Source organism: Protopterus annectens, chromosome 3.part0 (genome assembly GCF_019279795.1).
Source record: "Protopterus annectens isolate FY-2018-M chromosome 3.part0, PAN1.0, whole genome shotgun sequence".
Lineage (NCBI taxonomy): Eukaryota > Metazoa > Chordata > Ceratodontiformes > Protopteridae > Protopterus > Protopterus annectens.
The window spans coordinates 162,610,586-162,630,798 of record NC_056731.1 but is presented as its reverse complement, the minus strand read 5'-3'; the positions used below and the strand labels follow the sequence as shown (position 1 = coordinate 162,630,798).

Below are 20,213 nucleotides of genomic sequence, written 5' to 3'. Positions count from 1 at the left end.
ATTCTTCTGGTGAAGCCCTTCTTTTTTTGATTTGGATGTATGCTTGGGGTCATTGCCATGTTGAAAGGTGAAATTCCTCTTCATCTTCAGCTTTCTAGCAGACACCTGAATGTTTTGGGCCAAAAGTGACTAGTATTTGGAACTTTTCATAATTCCCTCGACCTTGACTAAAGCCCCAGTTTCAGCTGAAGAAAAGCAACCCCAAAGCAATATACTGCCACCACCATTCTTCACTGTGGGGATGGTATTCTTTTGGTGATGTGAACTGTTTTAGCGCCACATGTACCTTTTGGTATTGTGGGCAAACATTCAACCTTGGTCTCATCAGACTACATCACATTTTCCACATGCTTTTGGGAGAATTGATGTATTGTTTTGCAAATTTTAGCTGGGCTTGAATGTTTTGCTGTTTAAGAAAAGCCTTCCATCTTGCAATCCTACCCCATAGTCCAGACATATGGAGAATATGGGAGATTGTTGTTACATGTAGTATACAACCAGTACTTGCCAGAAATTCCTCAGCTCCTTCAGTGTTGCTGTAGATCTCTTGGCAGCTTCCCTGACCAGTTTTTGTCTTGTCTTTTCATCAGTTTTGGAGGGGCATCCAGTTCTTTGCAATGTCACTGCTGTCCCATATTTTCTCCACTTTTTGATGACTGTCTTCACTGTGTTCCATGGTATAGCCAATGCTGTGGAAATATTTTTGTACCCTTCTCTGACTGATACCTTTCAACAATGAGATCCTTTTGATGCTTTGTAAGCTCTCTGTGAACCATGGCTTTTGCTGAAGCAGGCAACTGAGTAAATGTCAGGAAAATCCTACTAGGACAGCTGAACTTTATTTGGGGTTAATCAGAGTCTCTTTAATTGATAGCAAGTGTGTACCCAAGAAAACTGAATGCTGTAATTAAATCAAAAGTTGCTTCAACAAAGTATTAGTTTAAGGGTGTACACACTTATGCAACCAGCTTATTGTAGGTTTTTTATTTTTTATATTTTATATTTTTCCCTTAACAGATTTGTTTGTTTTTCAATTGAATTGTACAGGTTATAGGTCACATTAAAGGTGGGAAAAGTTTTGAAAGGATTTATTGTGGTCTCGTTTTTTTATATCACAAAAACCTGGCATTTTAACAGGGGTTTGTACACTTTTTATATCCACTGATGTTTGTAATTCTCTTTAATAACTGGATGTTTCACATATTGCTGATCTCAGAATATAAGGACAAGAATTACAACATGGAAAAGTGCCCTTTTCATGTATCCTGTCAGCTGTTGTATTAAATTCATTTTTATTATAAAAAATTGATTTCAAGGATCAAGAAATCTTAAAAGCAGAGACATGACTAGGTCTTATTGCTTCCCTTATTTTATCATTAACCATTAAGACAGGACAGCTATGCTTGATAATATTACATATCTGTGATGTATCTGCGGAAAATTTCAAAAGTATTCTAATCAGAGTTGAAACAGATTTGGAGGTCACTTGAAGAACTTGTTCAGGGTCACCAAAATATGGTGCAACAATGGGACATCTTTATTACAATACCTCAGGCATCACTTTTTCTACAATACTTCTATGATATCCTTTTGTTGTAAAATGTTGTAAAAGTAGCTGGAACACCTCACTCAGGTCACTATTCATGAAGTGCAAGTCGTGAGGCTCTTAGAAACTGGCTTTTCAAAATGTTATGAAATGCAAATGCTGGATGCATATTATTTCTAGTGACATAAGTATTTTACTTACATGCTTTCCTAAATAATTTAGTTTTAATATTACCAGCCAGATCTTTTCAAATGCTGACATCTAAAAAATAATTGTGATCTTACAGGCTTGCATAGAAAATTCTAAAAAAGTTGTAGAATCAAATAAAAACTTAATAAACTATTCAAGAATCTCATATGATCCATTCCAGATAAAGAATATATCATCCACAAAACGTGAATAATATTTTACAAAATCAATAAACTAATAATAAGTGAATACAAACTCTTTTCCCATAGTAGCAAAAACATTTTTATGTATTTGTTTTACATTTGTTTATTTTGTTTGTTTATGCATGTTTGCATAGCTATTAGCACACGAGGTTCCCATTGCTACATCTTTTTTCTGAATGTATATCTGATTATTAAATATCAATATATTGCTCTCCAAAACTAGTTCTAACAATAGACATGTTGTATTCACATTGATGTTCTGTCTAGTAGTGTATTTTGAAAGATATTATCTAACATTATCAATACCTACATCATTTGGTATTACTGGAAACAAAGACTACACATGAAGTGTAAAAAAGTAAAAGTCATTCAAGTCATTAAAGTGTTTATGTCACATATACAGACTAGTAATAAACTGTTTTATATCTACTAATGCTGTAGGTTCTAAAATGAGATAATGAATTGAAACAATAGGACACATTGGTGGTGCCACGGTTGATATATGCACGTTCAATAAACAATATAGAAAAGATATGCCTAGATCCTTAATAAAAAAGTAATCAAATAGTTTATTGGTAATTACATTACTCATATATAAATCATACAATTGAGTTTTAACTTGAGTTCCTGTAAAAAAAAGCAAATGTAACATTATTGTTTAATAAATCCACCATACTTTCACGATAAGAGGTAAGATCCATAATTAGAATGGCTCCTCCCTTATCAGCTTGAGTAATTTCAATACTATAGTCATATTTTAGTTTTTTAATTGGGGAAAACTCAGTTTGACTTGAATTATATTCTTTACTTCTTTTTGAATGAAAAAAAACTCATAACAATCAAGTTCACATACATTTAAAAATGCCTTTACCAAGGGTAAATTAATAGGTGAAAAAGTGTTATTAGTTTTTTTTAAACAAGATTATGAATTATCATTTTATTTATTTATTTATTTATTTATTTATTTATTTATTTATTTATTTATTTATTTCCAGTTTGATGACCGGGGAGGTCCACTGGGCTCAGGGAGCCCGTTTTCAGTGGAGGCCCAGGGAGAAAAGCTCCTCATTACATAGTTTAGTTACATATACAATCATAGTAAAGAAGGCAATTACAATTTCATTCCATGCTAGAGAACAGGAATACATTCTTTGGTTACATAGTGTCTAAATATTTAGGATGGCAGTGGTAACTTAATTGAGAGGGAGAATAAAGGCTTAGAAGGAAAAGAGAGAAAAAAAAGAAAAAAAAAGTGGGATGGGTTATTTATAATATGTACAATTATGTTATTTACAATATGTACATTTATGCTAGGTTAGCTTGTACTCAGAGTTAGCCAGGAGTTTAAGGGATGGATTGATTATTAGGCTAGGTGGGGAGAGTACAGTTGCATTTCCTGTTAGAGGAAAGGTAGGAATGTAGATGAGTTTTAAAGTTTTCAAAGTTTTCACAAGTCCTTAGAGAGGAAGGAAGAGAATTCCATTTTTTAGCTAAGGAGAAGGATAGAAGAAGCTGACCAGCAGGATGATTGGGTTTGCGAACAGTGATTAGGTTTTGGTGAGTAGATCTTAGAGTTCTCTGAGGGATGTAAGGTTGAAGGATGTTGGCTAGTGCTGGACACTTAGTAGGTTGTAAAATTAGTCTGTGGGCTGTAGTAATTTGGAGATAGTCTAGATGGTTGGAGAGTTCAAGCCAATTTAATAAATGAAGGGCAGTACAATGATGGGAGGAGAATTTGGCTTTGGTTGCAGATTTTGAAATCTTATTATAACAGACTTCCAATTTGGAGGAGAGAGATAAAGATACATTTGTTAGCAGAGGAGCACCATACATTAGTGAGGGGAGTAGATAGGTAGTGGCGAGAGTTTGTCTGGTGGAAGGAGAGAGAAAGTGGATGTTTCTGTATAGCATACCAAGTTTTATATGGTTTTCTCAATGTTTTGCTGGATGTGAGTGTAGAATTTTAGGTGTTTATCAATAGTAACCCCAAGTAGTTTAGCAAAGGGAACAACCTCTATAGTAGAGTTGTTTTGGCTAATAATTTGGAACAAGTTTTTATCAAGAGGGGAGAGAATAATAGTATTCTGGATTTATTGGCATTTAGCAAGAGGTGGTTTGGGAGCATCCAGTTTTCAGTGGTGGAGAAAGTAGTTTGGGTCAATGAAGCTCTGAGAGGTTAGAGGCGTAGCAGACTAAAGTTGAATCATCTGCATATTGTACAATTTTGGTGTTGGGTATGGCTTTGTGGAAATCATTAATAAAGATGTTGAATAGCATTGGACCGAGTATGGATCCATGGGGTACCCCAGTGGAGGTAGGATGGAAGGTTGAGGTGCCTTTCCCCCATTTCACAGCTTGAGACCTGTCAGAGAGGTAGCTTGAGAACCAGGATAAGGTATTCCTGGAGATATTAAGGTTAGAAAGATGGTTCGAGAGATGGGTGTGGGAGATGGTATCGAATGCCTTGGACAGATCTAATAGAACTGTTGATAGTATTTTTCCAGAGTCACGGGCAAGATTTATTGTGTCTAAGAAGGAGAGAAGGGCAGTGATAGTACTATGGCCAGGTCGGAAGCCGTGTTGGGTTGGAGTGATTGGCTAGGAATGGCATAAGCTGAAAGTGGATGCATTTTTCCAGAAGTTTTGAAATTGGGGAGAGGATAGCTATTGGGTGGTAGTTAGAGATGTTATTGTTTTTGCCTTCTTTATGGAGAGGTAGAATAAAGGCAGCATGCCATAATTTGGGAACATAATATTCCTGCATGGATCTATTGATCAGGATGCTAATGGGAAGAGCGATACCATCTGCAGCTATTTTTAGGAAGGAAGACGGGATATTGTCAGGGGCATTAGAGCATGGTTTTAATTTAGAGAGTATTTTTTATGTGGGAGGTTGAGATGGGTTTAAGTTCAAATATTGGAGGAGGATTGGGGGCAGAGGGTGGTGTAGGGGATGAGGATGACTGGATGGGTTGAGGGGAAGGGTTATTGTTAGGGAAGGTCTTGGTCAGTTCTGCTATGGAGTTGGTGAAGAAGGAGTTGAATAGAGAGGCTATTTCAGGATCAGATTTGCTTATCTTTAAAAATACATTTAAGGCTTACATTATTAGCAAAAAGCTGTAGACCAGTATGTGATTAACTTACTGTGCCAGCACATCTGTGGCTGAATTCGCACCACCACTTACATGATCGACTTTTATGTAATGCAGCTTTCCACACATTTCACCAATAGCAGCACATGAGCAGCAGTTTGGTAGGTGTCTTCAATATCTATAGCTGGGGTGCTACTCTTACAGCAGATGGTGCTGAGGTACATGAGGGATATCTGGTTGTCCTTCTGCCAGTGCCAGTATATGGCTGCAGTTTATGACCTATGAGTCAATACTCATCTCTTTTCCATAGAATCTCTGCAGTTCAGACTTAATGTTATCGTAAGCCAGAGTGAGCTCTTCACTGACCCCATCAAGCTAACAGGTACAGGGAATTATGGGACAGGAAGCTTTATCTTCTATGATAGCCCTGAATATTATTCAGAAAGAGACAAGGAAATAATGCACTGATTTGAATGCACATGTGCAGAGGCCTCCAGTTAGAGGTCATCAAACAGTTAATGAAGTTTATGAAGAAACCAGCACTTGGACTCAGTTGGCACTTCCAGGGAATGTCTGGTATCTGGTGCTGCCATGGCTAATAGGGATCCATGGTCCATTTCTGTCTAAAAAGGGCACAACTGTATCTACTGTAAATGTTTATGAAGAGACTCAAACTTATTCTTAGTAAGGCTTTAAGTTATACTAGATAAGGCACCCATGGAACCTTAACATTTTAGGATAGATAACAGGAAGGCAATCTGGTTTATTTATACTGTGGTTTACCATCTGCCTCAATACTTAGTGATCAAATTATTTAACATGACAAAAATTTAGACAGTGGCCTTTGTCAAACATACTTGCACCAATTATTAATTTATTTTTGATGTTATAGAGTAGCTTAGAATAAGTACTTTAGTACTTCAGTTCAGGAAACGTGTTTTTCATTTAGAAGACTGAGTTTTAACCAGATACATTTGGCAAAAACTTATCATATAATGGGCGAATTAGTACTCCACATTACTACTAAATGAAGCAGTCCCCATACAAACTCACTACAGGGGTTCAATGACGTCTGTCACCCGACTATCGTTTTTACCTTTTTAAGCCTTGTAAGACCTGACAATGTAGTATACCATGCCTGCTGCCAAACTGTGTGTGTGTGTGTGTGTGTGTGTGTGTGTGTGTGTGTGTGTGTGTGTGTGTGTGTGTGTGTGTGTGTATATAAATATATATATACATATATATATATATATATATATATATATATATATATATTTATATATTATTTTATTTATTTGACATTTGTTAACCGGGTTAGTCTGACTGGGCAACAAGCCCCTTTTCAGTGGAGACCTGAGGAGAAAAGCTCCAAAAAATAATGCAAATTTTAGAAAAATACAGAGTACTTTACATGACCAAACTTAATTACTATGAGAAGTTAAATCTAGAACAAAGCATAACACAAATGCAAGGTATGAATAGTGACAGATGCAGCAAGTGAAAGACAGCATACTAAAACTGTACAAACAATTGCTATAAGCAAGTTGAAACAAAGACTAAGCATACATAATACAAGGTATGATAGTGACAGATGCAGCAAGCAAAGGACAAAAAAATTGTAAGATATATAATAAAACTGTCCAGAATATACATAGCTGTAGTAAGCAATATAGGTCTATAGGGTAGAAAGAGGCAATAGGAACAGTAGATTATTTAAGAGCTGTGATGTAAACAGGAGGATTAAAGTCTTATGTCAAAAGGCCAGTGAACAGTTGACAGTTGACAGGATAGAAGCGCAGGCAAAAAGGAACTGTTAGCAGAGATTGAATAATCAGCAGAAGAGGTAAGAGAGTAGGATACAAAGTTATAAAATAGGGAAGGTATATTAATTCAGGTCATAGAGGGATCAACTTTTTAGGAATGATGGTTATGTCAAGTAGAGTCATTGCATGGGCAGGACCAAGATGTGTATAGGCTTTCTTTCACAGTTATTTTGAAGGATTTAGGGTTAGTGATAGATCTAAGACTAAGAGGGAGCTTATTTCAGGCATTTGCTACAGAATAACTGTAGAAAAGTTTATCAATATTTTTGTTGGGCTTATAGACATGCAGTAGATGCTGTTTTGAGCTACGGAGAGTATGGTTAGGAGCATAAGGTTGGATTAGCGTAGAGAGAACAGGGCAGAAGGACGGTTCATGTAAAATAGTGTGTGCCATGAGAAGCTGGGGTAGTAGAATTTGGTTATGAAGTTCCAGCAACTGTAGTCTTTTTAGAGCAATGCAGTGGTGGGAACAATAAGGCAGGCTGGAGGCAAATCTAGCAATTCTATTATAGGAAAGTTCTAGTTTAGACAGAAGATTGGATTGGAGATTTGTGAGTATAGGGGCTGCATACAGAAGTCTGAGAAATAGAAAAGCTTGTGCTAGAGAGAGAGTCTTGAAGTATTTGAGAGGAATTTTTTATGTCTGTGTAACACCCAGCTTTTGATGTGTCTTTTTAGTGCAATGTTGAGTAGGGAGATTGAACTTAAGTTGGTCGTCGATAACACCTAGAAGTTTAGTGTGAGGTTCTGTAGAGATGAGTGTGTTGTCCAAGGAGGAGACAGTAAAGGTAGCTTTGTGATGCTGGAGTGTTGTAAGTAGGAATAGAGAAATTTGGTTTTCTTTGGGTTAAGTATCAGTTGGTTGGAAGTGAGCCATCTTTCTACTGCGTAAAGGGACTGTGGGGTGAGGGTGTGAAGATGAGTGATGTTTTCTGAGTGGGAGATGATAGTAGAGTCATTGGCATACTGAATGGTGGTAGAGAGTGGGCAAGAAGAGTGGATGTCATTGATAAAGACATTAAAAAATAGGGGTCCCAGGATGGAAACTTGGGGTACCCCTGTTTGAACAGGTAGGAAGGGAGAGATTTTGGATTGCAATTTCACTGCTTGGTATCTATTGGAGAGGTAGCCAGAAAACTAAGACAGAGTCGTATTACAGAGGTTTAGAGAAGATAGTTTGGATAAAAGTAGTCTATATGAAACAGTATCAAAGGCTTTAGAGAGGTCAAGAAACAAGCAGGAGACTAATTGTTGTCTCAAGAATTTGCAATGGTATTTATGAATGATGTCAGAGTAGTAGCAGTACTGTGTTTAGGGTGAAAACCATGCTGTGTGGATGTGAGAGGATTTTCTTTCAGAAGGTGTTCAAGAAGCTGTATATGAATGCATTTTTCTAGAATTTTTGACAGGGGAGATAGGATGACAATTGGATTGAAATTAGAGGGGTCAGTAGAGTTACCTCCTTTATGTAGGGGAATGATGTATATTTTTTTCCAAATGTTAATCACAGTGTTTTCTTTAATGGATCTGTTTACTAAGATGGAGATGGGGAAAGCAATAGAACTGGCAGAAATGTTTAAGATTTGTGGGGGTAGATTGTCAAATGATGGAGAGCATGGTTTAAGTTTACTAAGAAGAAATTTAATATTGGCCATGGGGATGGGTTTAAGAGCAAAGGTGGAAGATGGAGTAGGAGTGGAGGGTGTGGAATGGGTAATAGTGTCATGTTTGGTAAGGTTGCTGGTAGGATTGATGAAAACGTTATTAAGGAAAGAAGCAGTACCAGATGCAGAGCTATTAGGGCAGGGGTTGGGTGGTGATGGGCTGCCAGGATGGAGCAGCTTGTTGACTGAGTGACAACAGTTCTGAGGGTTGGTGTGGGTGTTCTTGAGTCGTTTGTGAAAGACGTTTGGCTTATCAAGGGTTACCTTCTTTGTGGTTAGGTTGCGGCGCTCTCTGTAGGATTGGAGATCAGTAAGGGATTTGGATTGCTTTCATTTTTTCCATAAACTATCTCTCTTATTCATTAGAGTGCAAGAGGCTTGAGTCAGCCAGAGGTATAAATGGTTTTGATTCTTAGTTTCCTAATAGGGGCCAGGGAGTTTAGTGTGTCTAGAAAGATTTTGTTGAAAGACAGGACAGCTTCCTCAAGGGGGAGATTGTGGAGGAAGGACCAGTTGAATGATGAGAGCTGGTGACTGAAAGTAGCTGGATTATGTTACATTTCAAATACTTCTAAAATGAAGACAAATATAGTTCTTTCTCTCTTTCAGTGGTTTTTATTAACTACAGTACACACGTGCAGGAGCCTCATGGAAAGTACCAGGGAGACTCCCAGAACAAAGGAATAAACAAGCTTATATATTGGTGATATTGCTGACAGTACAAAAACATAAAAATGGACCAATTAGACCATTATACAGGGCAATTAACCAATCAAAGGTTTACCCGTAAACATAAGACAATTCACATCATCATATCTCTAGGCAAAAAAAGGAAAATCAGATGCATTTCTATAAAAGGCACATTTCCTGCTTTCAGGCAGACTCTTGCTTTTCAGCATTTTCTCGTTGCTCAGAATTCATTCAAAGTTCATAGTAAACAATACATTTTAATACATACAGACTGGCACATACTCAATTCCCTCAAACACATGCTTTGACTGTTCATATTCTACAATCCCCCATTTGATGCTGTGTAAGCATCATCACTTAACCTATCATACATTTGTCCCAAATTCTAGCATAACCATGCTACTGGTCTTTTCATTATTTGTAGACATTGTCATTTGTCATTCATATTCATAGTTGCAGGCATATAAAAATTAGGCACTTTTTTCACAGTTTTTGAAGACATTAATTTTAAGATCAGTGCTTTGATTAGAAATAGAACAGGAACAGCAACAATTGCTAATACTGCAATTAATAAAATCAGCTTCAGCAGTCCACCTCCCCAACCTGAGAATAGGTTGGTTAACCATGCCCACGTTGAACCATCGGCCTCCTTGGCCTTTGAAAGTTTGGAAATTCTTTGTATCAGTTCAAGATGACTTTCAATTTCATGCTGATTATCAGGAATAAACGTACAGCACTCCTCCTGGATTAAAACGCAAGTTCCTCCTTTCGCTGCAAGGGTGAAATCGAGGGCCATACGATTTTGGAGTACTACAGCCCTCATAGCAGTCAATTCATCAGTCACTAATTCTAAGGCAGAAAATGTAGCATTGCTTAGTATTTCAAGCAATTTAGATAGCTTTCTCAGTTCCCAAATTGATTTCACTGCTCCGTATGACGGAATTATACCAGCCCATGATATAACGTCATCACCCAAGTCCATATGGGACAGTCCCTTGGTACTAGCATGAGCTAAGTCATGGTGATAGATTCATGAAGGATCAACTTGACCTACAGGATTAGCAGGCTTCTTAACCTCTTGAACATTTCAAATTTTTCCTTTAGGTAATGCAGATACATGTCGAATAGCTGGAACCAGATAGCCCAAGAAGCAGCTACCAGACCAGTCTCCTGGTAGCCATTTATATGCTTTTCTTCCACACACAAAATAACAATTTTCTACTTTAATGGTGATGTTGATAGACTTAAAATGATCCCCGGCATCCTGCAGTCCTTGGAATATTTTCAAATAAACAGTTTCTATTTTCTGGGAAAAGTTAGCTATAGAGTCCTTAACAAGTCTTTTTACAGGTGAAAAGTCTGTTACACAACCCGAATTGTCTGCAGTGCAGTTATATACCACTGTTTTGTTACAATGGCTCCACCTGACTCTGGTTTTACCAAGTTTTTGAAAACACACAGTTCCGTTTTGACGGAGGGACAACTCTAATGCTATTTTGTCTTTTAAAATGACATTTGATGCATCCTAGATCAAATTTGTCCAGGTTTCTTTAACTCCTAAAGGGACTATATTTAGCATCAATCCCCCATGAACAGTAGAAATATCTGTGCAAACCCAACAGTCTGAGATGTTGAGGGTTGATGCATATGCGTACTTAATGGCTTGATAGGTGTTGAAAGGTGGATGCCATACAGCTCGTTTGGTATGAGTCATAGAGGAAGCAGGAAATAGAAAGGGCCACAGTAAAAATAGCAAAACAACAAGAATAATCACCAAAATCATTGTGCAATATTTTTGTGGAAATGTCGGTTGTGGTTGATGAGTTTGTGTAATTGGATAAACTTCAGGCATGTTCAGGTGCTGGTACAGTATGACTGCGAGTGCGAGTAGCAATAGGTGGAGAAACTGGACTAACAAAAGATAAAGGTTGCTGATCTTCAGACGGGATTACCTTCTTGACATGTGATATATGAATCCGGGTGGGTGAGCCTTGTAGCCGAACTGCTGAAGAAGTGGTCAGTAGAACCAGGAATGGCCCTTTCCAGCTTGGTTGAAGAGCTGTTTTTCGAGAAAATGACTTGACGTATACCCAGTCTCCTGGTTGTAGTGCCAAGGACAAGAAAGGATCAGGAGTTTGCTGAGCTGCTGTTACCTGGCAATGATGAAACTGTAAAAAAGAAACAAGAGAAGTGCAATACAGGAGAATATTATGATCAAATTCATCATATTCAGAAAAGGGCGGTGGTGGAGTCATGGGCATACGCATCGGGCGGCCCATGAGGATTTCATGAGGAGAAAGACCTTTAGTAGGATGTACTTGAGCTCTCATAGAGAGCAAGGCTAGAGGTAGGGCCTGTACCCAAGTTAGGCCCGTTTCAGTAGTAATTTTAGCCAGTCTTGTTTTCAGTGTCTGATTCATTCGTTCAATAATACCGGATGCTTGCGGTCTATAGGGGCAATGAAACTTGAGAGTGATGCCTAACATTTTGCAAAGTGAATCAATTAATTGAGCAGTAAAATGTGTTCCACGATCTGAATATATTTGACAGGGAACACCAAAACGAGGTATTAATTCATAACAAAATTTCTTAGCAACTGAAATAGCATCATTCTTAACACATGGGTAGGCTTCTAACCACCCAGAGAAAACATCAACAACAGTTAAAACATATTTAAAATGAGCACAAGGTGGAAGTTCAATAAAATCCCATTGCAAACTGCAGAATGGTCCCAATGGTTTTGGCAGTGGTTGTGTGGGAGCCATTGCGCTTTTTGAAATGTTATACTGTAAAGAAGTGGAGCATGTGCTCAAGAAATGCTGTACAGAAGCAGAAAGTCCTGGGGCAAACCAATCCTTTTGAATTTGTTTTATTAATGCTTGTACCCCAACATGAGCTGGCAAGTGATATGCTTTAATAAGAGAATTTAACATGGACATTGGGCAGACCAGTCTGCCATCTGAATGTTGCCAGATGAGATCAGAGCATTTAAAACAACCTTGAGCCAGCCAGGATTTTCTTTATGATTCTGGAGCTTCAGTTTGTAAAGCTTTCAACACTGTGGTATCAAAAGTAGCTATTGGTTGTAGAGGCTGCAAAAAATGTCCCTGAACAGTTTGTGAAAGAGCAGCCTGTTTTGCAGCCCAGTCAGCAAAATTATTGCCTTTGGTTTCAAAAGAGTCATTGGATTGATGGGCTGCGCATTTTACAACAGCAATTTGAGATGGTAACAATAAATGTTGTAATAGGTTATTTATATAAAAATGTTTTTTAACGGGAGACCCAGAAGAAGTTAAAAACCTGCGTTCTTTCCATAGGATACCAAAATCATGAACAACTCCATGGGCATAGCAGGAGTCAGTATATATAGTGACAGACTTGTCCTTAACTATTTTGCATGCATTCGATAGTGCCACTAGTTCCGCAGCCTGCGCGGAAGTGCCTGGGGGTAATCGTGCTGATCTTAAAACTTCAGTCGGTGTACAGACTGACCAAACTTCTTGGAATTCTCCAGAGTTTGTTCGTAAACAGGATCCATAAACAAAAAGAATCAAATCCGGATTTTGCAAAGGAGCATCGTACAAATGTAACCTAGGAGAAAGAGCAGAGTTAACTACAAGCACACAATCGTGTGGTTCGCCCTCATCCAATGTTGTTATTAAAGAGGCAGGGTTCAGTGGTGGGCAGTGTATTACTTGCAAGGAGGGATTATTTATTAAACTCAATTCGTATTTAGTAAGGCGTGCATTGGAAAGGTACTGTGTTTTCATTTTTAAAAGTAATGCTTGAACTGCATGAGGGACTGCTAATATTGTTTCATGTCCCAAGGTTAGTGGAGCTGCCATGTCAGTCAAAATAGCAGCAGCTGCCACTGCTCGTAAACAAGCTGGGTAACCAGAGGCAACCGGGTCTAGTTGAGTGCTATAATAAGTAATAGACCGGTAACCTCCAGTGCGTTGCTGAGCTAAGAGACCCAAGGCAGTTTTGTTTCTCTCACAGCAAAAGAAAATAAATGGTTTTGAATAATCTGGCAATCCTAGTGCTAAAGGATTTACTAAGGCTGTCTTTATAGCCTGAAAAGCCTCATTGTGGTGTGACGTCCAGGGTAAAGGGTCTGTGATTTCTTTTTTTAGAAGTTGTAACAGTGGGGCTGAAAGTTCTGAAAAATTAGGTACCCATTGTCTACAATATCCCGCTAGGCCTAGGAATCCTCAAAGTTGTCTCTGTGTTATAGGATGTGGGGCTTTTTGAATAGAGATTATGCAATTTGGGAGTATTTGACGAGAACCCATGGTAATGATATGTCCCAAATATTGTACCTTTTCCTGACAAAATTGTAATTTTGATTTATTTACTTTGAATCCACGCATAGCTAAAAAGTTCAACACGAAAAGGGAATCTTCCCTACATGAGTCACAGTCAGGCGAAGCTATCAGGATATCATCCACATATTGAACTAGAACAGAACGTGATGGTAGTCGGAGATCCTGTAACTGTCTATGCATTTCTCTAGATAATAAGGTTGGGGATTCTACATATCCCTGGGCAATCGAGTCCAAGAATACTGTTGGCCCTTATAGGTAAATGCAAATAAATACTGACTATTGGGATGCACTGGAATAGAGAAAAAAGCTGATGAGATATCTATCACTGTGAAACATTTTGCAGTAGGTGGGATACAGCTTAGAATAGTAGCAGGGTTTGGTACAATTGGGAAGATGGGCAAAACAGCTTTATTAACTTCTCGCACGTCTTGCACAAATCTGTAAGTTTGTTTTCTGGGTTTCTTCACCGGTAATATTGAGGTATTACATGGACTTGTGGTAGGTACTATGATTCCTTGTCTTTCCAATGCAGAAATAACAGGGGCAATACCAGTTATAGCCTCAGTCGTCAAAGAGTATTGAGGCACTCGCGGTAACTTTGCTCCCGGTTTTAGGGTTATTTTAACAGGAGTAGCTGAGGTCAAAAATCCGACATCATTGTCATGAGTAGTCCACAAGTGAGAGGGTAGGGAATGTAAATATTTATCTCTGCCAAAATGTGGTTGGATACACACCATCTGTAAGATGGCCGAGTCATCCAGAGCTGCTAGGGTACTATCTTGTTGGTCTGAAGGTACTTGGAGATAGACTCCATCTGCTGTGCAAAAAATGGTAGCCCCCATTTTGCAAAGCAAATCTCTCCCTAAAAGATTTAACTGTGCTGAAGGTCCTACCGGGAATGCATGGTTATTCTGTAGAGGTCCCAAGGTAACTGGGACTGGAATAGTTTCGGAGTATTCGATAGATATACCAGAGACACCCACCCCTCTAGTTATTTTGTCAGAAAGGGGAACAGTCATGGCTGCTTTGCCAGCTAACATGGATTTAGTTGCTCCGGTATCAATTAAAAATGGATAGCGTTTATTTTTAACCAGTAACATTACATGCGGTCCATCCTGATCCGCAGGAATAAAAGGACACAATTGCTGTTGTTTCTGTTCAGGGAATCTTCATTGAGGTTGCTGCCGATTGGACGGTGTCCAAGTAGAATTCCATTGTTGTGACGTATCTGTGTACGGTGCTGGTTGCTCAGCCAAATATGGGCATTCATTTTTCCAATGGCCTGATTGGCCACAGTTGAAACATTTCATCTGATTACTAGAATTTTGGGGTAGAGCCGACTGTGTGCCCTGCCAATTTTGTCTATTCTGATTTCCGGGTCCTCAGCATCCACCCCTCCCTCTTCCCCTTCCTCGCCCTCTACCCCGTTGCCCAAAAACATTACACATTTGTATTTGTGCTTTTACTAATTTCTCCTGTAGATCTTTCTGTTCTTTAGCTAAATGGTCAAAGAGGTATTGTACCTGTTGGACTAACTCATGCAGGCCCAAACTATGCCAATTTAAACATACTTCTTTTAACTTGTCCCGTACTTGAGGGTGCAGCCCATCCACAAAGGCGGCTGACAGTCCGCTTTGTGCTGATCCTTCGGTGGGTTCAGGGTACCCAGAATATGCCTCAAAGGCTTCAGTGAGTCGATTTAAGTATTCGTCTATAGGCTCATCCTCTTTCTGTATGATTGGTTTGATTTTCGACCAATTGGGGGTAGGTGGTACAATTACAGTGATAGAATCAACTATACGTTGTCTAACCATTTCAAATCCATTTTCCCCTTGCATATTGTGCTTTGGTATTGGTGTAGGAACATTAGCATGATCCCAGATACGTTTCATAAGATCGGCTGGTACAGCGTATTGGAGGACAGCTCTAACCTCTTCTATGGTAGGATTTTGCAAACAGATATGTCCTGCCAGTACGCGTTGAAACTTTGCTGGGTTATTGCGAATAGGCAGAAGTGATTTGGTAATGGCTTGAAAATCAACTGCCGACCACGCCCTAGGCACTACTACCATGGCCGGTTGCCCTGCATCTCTAGCATGGGCTGGATTCAGGACTTCTCTCAACAGAAATATTCTCTCTTCATCTGATGGGCTGGTGCCCGATTCAGAATCAGAGTCCGGATTAGATTTGTCCGGTCCACTGTAGTCATCTTTGTCTTCAATTATAATAGGACATTGTTTGTAAATCTTACCCTTGTGTAAATATACGGCTTTCTTATTATAATATTTTTTTCGACTGGCTAGGCCTAGGGTCAAAAAGCATTTGTGCCTTTCTTTTATGTTTTTTTTGTCTTTGAGCGGGTTAATCTAGGTGATGACTTGCTAGTGGTTTCTGTTTGGTCAGGTTGCTCTATAAGCAGTCTACTAGGCTGACTTCCCATTGCCTGAGTTCCACTTCCAGACTCAAGTGCAGTCTGTTCTTCTCCCCTCCGGCCTCCGCCCTCTGTCGTAGAGCTTACTGTTCCGTCCTGAACTTGCGAGGGCTGATATAACAGTGGAGGAGCTGTAGGGGGTGGGGGATACCAGGGGTTATCATCCTCAGATGATTCAGTTATTTGTAATTTATTTAATTCTTGTACAGGATATAAATCTTTAAAGGGCGGTTCCTTTAAATGTTTTCTGTTTGCTACATCTAGATTAGTCGCAGTATGTCACAGTTCCTTTATCTGCTCTTTTAGTTTCTTTTGAATATCTTTAAGACTACTGACGACTGAATCCTTTTCTCTTTCTTTAGCTTCACACATCCAATCATTAAATGCTGCCCAACACAACCCTGGTAATCTTCCTTTCTTTTTTAACTTCTTTTGCAAATTAATCAATATATCTTTATTAAAACTACCATTTTCAGGAAAGGCAAGGTTACCATCATTTTTAGTTAGGGCGATCCACTGGTTTAAATACATACAACTGTCCCGGGACACACGATAAAACATAACCAGCTGGTGTACCACTTTCTGGCTCATTTATTTTTCCCGCACTCGCTCCCATTTTCACTCAATAAGCTATACTTGTTTAACACAGGTTTAGCTAAGGCGTTATATAAACGTCTTTTTACCCCACTATCATTTCTCCTTTCATACTTATGACCCCAGTATTTCCATATTACCCCACTCTCATACTGCACACTTAATAGCAGAGAAAAAATGCATGCCACTTACCTTAAAACAAGTGAATGAGAGAAATGAAAACTTCCGTTCTGCAAAAAAAAATTTTTTTTTTTTAAAACAGACAGGCAGAGAGATGAATGAAACACTGCAAAAACAGAAAAATCTGTTAATGGCCCTTTTATTAGCAGTATTTTTTCCACTTCCTGACCGCTGCAGCTTGTTCCCAATTCTGATCCGAGTAAACGGCACCAATTGTTACATTTCAAATACTTCTAAAATGAAGACAAATATAGTTCTTTCTCTCTTTCAGTGGTTTTTATTAACTACAGTACACACGTGCGGGAGCCTCATGGAAAGTACCAGGGAGACTCCCAGAACAAAGGAATAAACAAGCTTATATACTGGTGATATTGCTGACAGTACAAAAACATAAAAATGGACCAATTAGACCATTATACAGGGCAATCAACCAATCAAAGGTTTACCCGTAAACATAAGACAATTCACATCATCATATCTCTAGGCAAAAAAAGAAAAATCGGATGCATTTCCATAAAAGGCACATTTCCTGCTTTCAGGCAGACTCTTGCTTTTCAGCATTTTCTCGTTGCTCAGAGTTCATTCAAAGTTCATAGTAAACAATACATTTTAATACATACAGACTGTCACATATTCAATTCCCTCAAACACATGCTTTGACTGTTCATATTCTACAATTAAAATTAGAGAGATTGCGACTGTCCTTATATAGCTGGGGTTTGTATAGTTGAGGAAAGTGTTGAAGTATATAGGTTGGATGGTGGTCGCTTAGCGTATCAGGTAGTGTGGAGGGGTTATGATATAGATTTGGAGAGGAGGTGTGGACCCAGTCTAGTGTGGAGCCCTGGTTGGTGCTTTTATTTAGGTGGGTAGGGGTAGAGATTAGTTGGGAGAAGCCAAAGAGGTTGATGAAGGAGATTGGGGAATCAGTGTCAAAGGACTTCCAGTTGATGTTGACATCACCTAAGATAACAGTTTCATAAGAGATAGTCTGCAAGATCCGAGAGAGAAAGTGCTCTAGGGTGGGGATGTTGTTACCAGAGGGAATATAGATGGATGCAACAGCTACTTTTTTGTATTTATTTAACTGACAATTAGTGATGAGGATTTTGGCTGGATGAAAGTCAGTGGAACAGATGTCAAGAGGTTGAAGAGTGAGCTGGTTAGAGTAGAAGGTTGCAACACCACCACCCTTCCTTTTTAGCTGATCTTGGGGGAGGATGTTGTACCCTGGTGGAAGAATTTCTGAGTCAGATTTGTGAGGCTTAAGCCAAGTTTCAGAGAGACAGAGGATGTCATGGGTGTTAAGTGAGATCCAGGCATGGAAAGGGGAGATTTTATTCATAATACTCTGAATATTCATGGAAAGGATCAGTAAGTTTTTAGTGTATGTAGGTGTTGTATTCTGAGAAGGAGAGGGAGGTGTAAAGGACTGGGTATGTGTGGTAAGAGAGGAGCTAAGATCAGGCCCAGGATTAGGGTGTATATCACCAGACAGTAATAAGGTAGAAATGAGTAGACTGCGGTAAGTAGGGGATTAAGTTGGTAGAAATATTTTGTTCTCATTTTGTGGGGGAATGTAGGTAGGGAGAATATCTTAAGTTTGTGTGTAATATTGTTAGAATGAGGGAAAAGTGATGGGGTTATAGGGAAAGTATATGAGGCAGAGGGAGTAAAATGTGGGTCGGTAGATGTAGGTATACCAGTTCTTGGTGGGAGTATATACAAATAAGAAGTAGCAGTGTAGTTAAGGCAAAGGAAGGAGGTGGTGAGGATAATAAGAATTAAGCTATTGGAGATATATAGCTTTGGGGCAAACATAGTGTGGCAAAGGCTGTGGTTTTAGAATGGAGGTGGGAGATATGAAGCACAGTGTGTACGTAGGAGTGGCTGTTGGGATGTAAGAGGAAGTGAATGTTCATTGGATGATGTTGGGATAGATGGGAGGAAAAGGGGTTCTGGTCAGTGAGTATGGACCAAAACCAAAGTAGGTACCATGGAAAAGGAACTCAGCACAGTCTTCTAGTTAAAAAACAAGCTGGTTTAATAGTAGTTTAAAAGAGCATATACGCAATTAAAATCACAATGTTTTCATCTTATTCAGTCAGACTTCATCAGATACACAAAGTTTCAGTTAAAAACAACTGATGTATATATATATATATATATATATATATATATATATATATATATATGGGTCTACCTGAAAATACCGAAAACGAGAACACTGACACCAGAAGATCGGCAACGGAGAAAACCGACAGTTGAGAATCCCGATGCTGAGAGCACCGACATGTTAAGGTAAGTGTGCAATAGGGACAGACAATAGGGTCAGGGAGTGGGTAAGGTAAGTGTGCGATTGTGAAGGAGTTTAGGTTTCAGGGTGTGTTAAGTGAGTTAGGGTTAGGGTGCGGGTAAGGTAAGTGTGCGATAGTGACGGACCTTAGGGTTAGGGTTTGGGTTAAGGTTAGTGCATAGATAGTTGTGTTTGTAAGGTTTAGTGTAGGTTTATAAGGTTTTTGGTGTGCTTGTGTTGTGTGTGTGTTTTTGGGAAAGATATTTGTTTTGTTGTTTGTAGGGATTTTGGTTTGTCGGGCATGTGAAGTTTTGTGTTTTTGAACTTTTTTTTTTTTGGGGGTTTTCGTGTTGGTTATCTCATTGTCGGCGTTCTGCGTTGTCGGCATTTTCAGGTAGACCTATATATATATATATATATATATATATATATATATATATATATATATATATATCCCAAGACATTCCACCAATTAAAAACACCACCAATAGAAATTTTCAATTTAACCTAATTGATTATAACTAAAGTGTAGCTTGAAAAGTGCCTTGTGCTTTAAAGCATTAAAAAATACATAAGATAAAAAAATATTGTAAAAGCTTAGAGAACATCAAGCAGGTGACAATGTAAAAATTAACAAATTATTTCACAGCTTAAAATATTTACATGGATAAAATATTTACATCTAATAAAGTTCACTAATTCATGAGCAAAATGTTAAAACATTAACTTGTGTTTGCCCCCTCTAATGGTTCTTTTGGTAAATAGCACATTAAATGTGAATACACAGACACAATTTATTCCTTCAAAGTTTAGCAACGCTCAGTTTTAATATGGGGGCTATGGAGGTGTAATCATTAAGTCCTGGTGGGCTGGTAGCTTCCAAAGTCAATTGACACCATAACTCCCTATAGACAACCATTTCTTCCCATAACCCCCCCTCTAGTTTCCTTTTTTTTACCTTTTCAAGTACAAAGAAAGTGTAATGCTAGGGTTGCCACCTTTTAAGCGGGCCAAAGTGGGACATGGGGGTGTGGCCAATATGACACTGGCCACACCCTTTACCATGACGTCACCACCACAGTGGTGAAGGAGTTGCTGTTATGGGTACTAAGGATGGCTGCTGGAGTGGCTAGCTGGTTGGTGGGAGTAGCACCTGGATGGATGAATGACTGGATGGATG

General features: G+C 38.7%; 1 protein-coding gene across 1 annotated transcript in view; it reads left to right on the top strand.

Annotated features, from left to right (window-relative positions):
• LOC122796791 (dynein axonemal heavy chain 5-like) overlaps window positions 1-20,213 on the top strand; it is a 2,204,633-nt gene that overhangs the window by 631,994 nt on the left and 1,552,426 nt on the right. The gene's annotated exons all lie outside the window — the stretch shown is intronic.